The sequence below is a fragment of the Octopus bimaculoides genome, chromosome 1 (genome assembly GCF_001194135.2).
Source record: "Octopus bimaculoides isolate UCB-OBI-ISO-001 chromosome 1, ASM119413v2, whole genome shotgun sequence".
Taxonomy (NCBI): domain Eukaryota; kingdom Metazoa; phylum Mollusca; class Cephalopoda; order Octopoda; family Octopodidae; genus Octopus; species Octopus bimaculoides.
Window position 1 is genome coordinate 127,074,753 of NC_068981.1, and position 6,498 is coordinate 127,081,250.

The 6,498-nt window shown below is 37.0% G+C and overlaps 2 long non-coding RNA genes across 2 annotated transcripts in view; one reads left to right on the forward strand and one right to left on the reverse strand.

Annotated features, from left to right (window-relative positions):
* Positions 1-578: 578 nt before the first annotated feature.
* LOC128248592 (uncharacterized) overlaps positions 579-6,498 on the reverse strand; it is a 22,474-nt gene continuing 16,554 nt past the window's right edge. Inside the window, exon 3 of the long non-coding RNA XR_008264770.1 lies at positions 579-2,403. This is a non-coding gene — a long non-coding RNA (uncharacterized LOC128248592). The remainder of the gene's footprint in view (positions 2,404-6,498) is intronic.
* Positions 2,104-4,700, forward strand: LOC128248594 (uncharacterized). The gene is made up of 2 exons (XR_008264771.1): positions 2,104-2,793; positions 3,608-4,700. It is a non-coding gene; the product is annotated as an uncharacterized LOC128248594 (long non-coding RNA).

A 6,498-nucleotide genomic window follows, 5' to 3' on the forward strand; every position in this document is an offset into this window, starting at 1 on the left:
ACGTCTTGCTTGGTCGCTGTCTGCCTTGGTAAGAGACAGTCTAGTAGCGGGAACGCTTCGATGTTGAAACCCACGCATGCGTGGTTAAGGATTCAGTAATGGCGCCTGCCTTTTGGCGCCAATATGACATCACTACACACGAGTACCGTAACATAAGTACCTACGCCCACATCCACACGTACAAACATCGCCAGGGAAGCTGTATGGTTCTACTGGGAAGGGCTCCATGGTGGTGGAGGGAGTGCCACCAACAACCCGAATGAAAGAACCGATAACATGGGTGACAGGTCGTCGAATAAACTGACGAAGTACGATTCACAACCCGGATGCTCCAAATATACGATACTACATTTATGGCTAGTTGAGAATTGAATTAGTTGATTGCTGATTCTATCAGGGCGAAGAGACTTGATTAGAATCAGTAAACTCGTCTTTCTCAAAACGTTGCGATAATATTTTAACATACAAAAAAAAAAAAAAAAAAAAAAAAAAAAAAAAAAGAAAGAAAAAAAGGAAAAGGAAAATATCTGATCAAGATAAGTAGTAAGATTGATTTACTTAGAGAAAAATTAGTCGTTTGTATTTCATCACAGATGTTGCAGTGTCTGCTGAGTTGTACTTCCGATTTTTGCTGGTGCAGTCTATATTATCTATATGTCATTTTATAATTATAAGTTTGTCTCCTCTCAGTGATTTAAAAGAATATTTTGTTTTTATTTCATTTTATTTTTTTATTTTCACATTTTTGGAATTGTATTTGGAACATCCCTAGTGATTGCTTAAGTTTGCTAGGACCTTCAGTCGGCCTTGTCTGTCATTAATCTTTTATCTTTTACTTGTTTCAGTCATTGAATTGCGGTTGTGTCAGGGTACAATCTTGAAGGGTTTAGTCAAACAAGTTCAACTGCAGTACTTCTTAAAGCCTGGTACTTATTCTATCAGTTTCTTTTGCCAAATCTCCAAGTTATAGAGACGTAAACAAACCAACGATGGTTGTCAAGTGGTTGTGGGGGACAACACAACACAATTACATACACACATTTACACACGTACATACGACGGGATTCCACACAATTTCCATCAATCAAATCCACTTTTAAGGACGATGGATTATAAAATGGAAGATAGTGTCCATCTTCTTAACAACTCTCAATCCACTACCGTCACGCTTTATACAGTAGTCAACATCTTTTGTGGTAAGAGTATACCATATTACGATTCTAATTTATTCCTTAACGTATTCCTCTTTAAACGTTTTATATACTTATATGTTTATTTCTTTATTGCCTACAGGGGTGGGGGTTAAACATATTCTTATATATTGAACTATGTATGTGCAGGAGTTGATATTTTCATGCATAAAAGTGGCCTTGTTTGTTTTGGTATTGCTGCTCCGGTTTTTAAAAAAAAATTATACATCGATTCCATAAACAGATATCAAAATTCTATAATTTTGCTTGAAAACTTCGATGTATTTCTATTGTGACGTCATAATTTGTAGAAGTCTCTTATGAACGCGCAGAACGACTTTTGTTTTCGGTTTCATGTCTTCAATGCCTCAGCAGAAAACATTTGATTTATTGATAGTCTTTGTCTATTAATCACTCTAGAGTTGAAATATTTTTACCGACATTAAGATAGGTAATACATTTGATTCTAGGCGCGCAGGCAGTGCGCACATTCTCATAGCTTGCTATCGAAAACAAACTGCACTCACGTGATGGGATTTCATATAGATTAATGAAGGAAAGTATTAAGTTCCTAAGAATTAGTTTAGCTAGCGGGGTTTTCTGCTCTTTCTGAAAGGATATCTCAATGTAAAACGAATATCTGAGGTGCATTGTAAAAGTTTTTTCAGGAGAAACATTAATTTCATAGAAGTGCAAACTCTAATCTCCTCCAAAGTAGGATCCACTGACTTCAACGTACTTGTAGCGTCCTAGCTACTTTGTGAAGGTCTCATGGAAGTCCTCCAAAGTGAAGATGTCCAGGACTCTTGTCACAGCCTCCATTTTCTCAATGTTTTCAAAACGATAGCCCCTGAGGTCCCCCTTCATCCTGGGGAACAACCAAAAGTCACAGGGAGCAAGATCTGGACTGTATGGAGCAGGTGAGGTCTCAGGAAGTTTTCGAAGGAAGGGCACAAGGTCAGAAGGGAATACAATTCCAGGAGAAAAGGGCGTAATAACATTTAGAAGGGCGCACTTCTTTTCTGGAGGGGTGCAGGTACCCCCCCCCCCCACCAGGTCCGTCCCTGGGGAAGGTAAGGGTCAGTTTTGATGTTCATCTGTGTCAAGTAGTTGGTCACTAAGATGGGATTGTGACAAGCAGTTGTTAATAGGCTATAACAAGCAGTATTTAGTAAGGTGTGTTGAAGATGCTGTTACAGCCGTCTCTGTCAATCTGAAATGAAAAGAAATTGGCAGATGAGCTTATATGTATAGTAACGATACTAAAATTACAATAACCTAGGACAGGTACAACTGTCTCTCCTCTAGAAAATGTCTCAAAACTTCTGTAATGCATCTCGTATGAAGTAAAACTGAAAAACTGTATTATATCCAATTGATCTCAAAATAGCTACTACCGACTTTAGGACAGTTACACAGTTCACGATAGAAGCAAAAAAAAAAAAAAAACTCGTTTCAGATAGCAACCGCTCGTTTTGGTGGGAGCGGCGATGCCTCGTCATCAACCAACACTTAACAGGATGGAACAGTCATTCGCTTTGAGACAGTTATAAAGAGTGGTTTCTCAGATAACGATACCGCATGAGGAAGTATTCGATACAAGGTACATTTATATAATTGTAAACATCATGTATGTATGTATGTATGTATGTATGTATGTATGTATTTATGTATGTATGTATGTATGTATGTATGCAAGAGTTTCAGTTGTTGATTGGGAGAGAGAGGCACAAGACCGAAATGGATGAAGGGAAAGAGTGCACAGTGGTTGTTCGATGTTTGAAAGAGAGAATGAAGCATAAGATCAAGAGAAGGTTTAGAAAGAATGAACCTGTAGAAAATGAGGAAGTGTTGCTTTTTTTGTGTGTGATTTGTGGGAGGAAATGCTTGAATCATGCAGACCTGGTCAGCCATCAGGGAACTCATAAGAATCAACACCTTGTAAATTGTGATACGGTTTATTGTTCACGACAGAACATGTACACAGATGTGTACCTTTCAGTTGGAGGATTGGAAAAGCATGTCAAAACACTTCATACTTTGGCACTTGTTCTCTCTACCAGCCAACAGCACAGCTGTGCATTATGCAATAGAATGCGCAAATCTTTGGCCGGGCTCAAGAGTCGTACAAGGGCCTTAGATTGCATCATCAGTGACTCATTTCAATGATTCTTTCTAGCAATGACTTTGCTCGTATACGAGAAAGCAGCTGCTGTATGTATGTATGTATGTATGTATGTATGTATGTGTACACACACACACACATACACAGAGTGCGCGAGACAAATTTGAGGGCATATTTCGTAATTTAATAAAACAACTGTAAACCAGTAAAAACCAAATATAATTTAATAAAAATTTGTGCAAATGTTCTCGATAAGTTTTCTTATACGATTATTCTATGGATCCACCTTCAGCTTCGATAACTGCTTTGGCACGGGACCAAAATCATTGACATAACCTACACTAAATAATCCTTATTTATTTGGGACATCACCTGGAGAATGGCGACCTTTAATGATCGTTAAGGTATTGTGAAGATGCCCATTAGTCTCGGTTCCAACAATGCTACAAATGGAGTAGTCCATCGGATTTATATGAGGCGAGTTTGGATGTCACAAATTTAGATACCACATGATCGAAAACATTTATTTCTTTATTGCCCACAGGGGGCTAAACATAGAGGGGACAAACAAGGACAAAATTAAGTCGATTACATCGACCCCATTGCGTAACTGGCACTTATTTAATCGACCCCGAAAGGATGAAAGGCAAAGTCGACCTCGGCGGAATTTGAACTTAGAACGTAACGACACACGATATACTGCAAAGCATTTCGCCCGGCCTGCTAACGATTCTGCCAGTTCGCCTTGATCGAAAACATTGTCTGACGTTCATTCATGGGTTATATGGGTTTTGTGAAGATGTGTTGAGTCTTATGGAAACGCGTATGACTTTGCACTACGTACTTTATCCATCCAGGGCATAATAACTGTCCAGCACCTCAACGTATCCGGCAGCATTAATTCTAAGGACTCCGTGGAAAGATGCGAAGTGGCATAAAATGACCTTCGTTACTCACCACTCCTAAAACTATCATAGTTGCAGGAAACTCATAGTGCACGAACTGGCCGCTCTACTGTAAGTTCGCAATTTCTAAATTGCCCTGTCCAGCACATATGGCAACAAGACTTCGTTTCTTGTGTTAATATTTAATCTATTATAATGGATTGGAAAGAAATAAAAGCCTTTTAATTGATTTAAATTAAATGTCCTCAAATATTCCTCACGCGCGCGTGCGCATATATATATATATATGTATGAGGACGCATGGCCTAGTGGTTAGAGTGTTGCACTAACGATCGCTTTGATCAAAAACGACTCCTGTCCGCTCGTCCACCAGAGAGATTAAACTTGGAGTGCCTTGATTATATCTAAAGATGTTCACTCAACTCTGTATTTATATTTTTAATCGTGGTTTTCATTTTGGATTAAAAATTTGCAATTTTATTTTCGATTTAAAACTGCATTTTTCATTCCGATTTCATCTAAATTTTAAATTATTGTAATCCCAGTCATCTGTAAGATTGTCCTTGTTTCGTCCCCGCCCCTGTTCTGTATCTTCTATATATGCCTTTTATAGGCGAATAAAGAAATTCAGAAGCAAGACAGCTGCAACATAAGCCAAGTCTTTCTATTTGAACTTTTTGAAAATCAGTGTAAACTGTAAAACCGGTTAAAGCTTCAAATATACTAATAAAAAATATTTTAACTATTCTCAGTGCTTTTGAACTTCTATTTTTCCTATATTTCTACCCGTGTGGATTAAAAACTTTGTTTTATATATATGTATAAAGGGATATAGGCATACCTACACAAACACGCCCCTCACTCTGAATTTTTTCCTCATAACTTTCAGAAAAATATATACTTTTAACGAAATTTTCATCCAATACTTTTCAGATGCTGTAGATTGCGAATGTATAGGAATTTCTAAGGAAAATTTTTTTCCGATGTGATGGTGGGAGGAGTTTCGGAAAATTCACATGACACCACTATTTTTTCTCCTAACTTTCAGAAAAATGGGTATCTTTTGATGAAACGTTATACAAATACCTTTGAAGCGGTACAGATTACGATTATAAAGGAATTTGTTGGAAAAATATTTTGTGATGAGGTGGGGAGAGGAGATTCGGAAAATTCCTATGTCGCCTTTGTTTCCTCACAACTTACTGAGAATTGAGTTTTTCTAATGAACTTTTCTGCAAATACCTTTCAGGTGGCATCAATTACCAATATATCGGAATTTATTGGAGAAAAAATTGGAGGAGGGCAGATATTTCCAGCACCTCGACTTTGTTTCCTCATACGTGTTTGCTTCCCAACCACATGGTTCTGGGTTCAGTCCCACTGCATGGTACATGAGCAAGTGTCTCCTACTATAGCCACCACCATCACCATTTGACAACCGGTGTTGGTTTGTTCATGTCCCCGTACTTTAGTGGTTTGACAAAAGTGAATGGTAGGCTTTAAAAAAGTAAGCACTGCAGTCGATTTGTTCGACCAAAAAGTGGTGCTTCCGCATGGCTACAGCCCATTGACTGAAACACATGACATAATACATACTAGCATAAATTTGAAATCAAATATGACAAATGAATTGGTTGGTATGGCTATTTGTGATATGCTATAGGCCTTAGAACATACCCACGTGAATGTTGCTATTTCTAGCATGCGAACTGACTGCATACAGGATAGGTTACCTTTGAGTTTATTGAAAAGAGAGATATTATTAAGTCTGCGATAAAAATAAGGAAAATAAAAATATGCATTCAGAAATTAGTATTAGCATCGTATTCACCTTCTAACAAAGATTTCATGGGCAAAATGAAATTTTTTAAAAAATGACAGAAGTTGGAAAGTTAATGAGCTATATTTATATCTGAAAGTGTTTTTTCTTACAAAATAAAACTTGAAATTTTTTAAAATAGCAAATTTTGAAAACAATTGAGTCAATATGTATATGCATGTATAAGTGTATGTGTTCAGGGGAAAATGAGGTCAAAAAATGAAGGAAGTTGAAATTAAAAGTGTTATTTTTATATCTGAAAGTGTTTCTTTTTTCCTATAAAATGAAGGAAACTTGACATTTATAAAAAAAAAAAAAAAAATGAAATTCTGAAAAGAAATTTGAGTTAACATGCTTGTGCATGCATAAGCGTTTATGTATGACAGGGCAAAATGAAGTAAAAACAAAATGACGGATGTTGAAAGGAAAAGTGTTATTTTTATATCTGAAAGTGTTTTT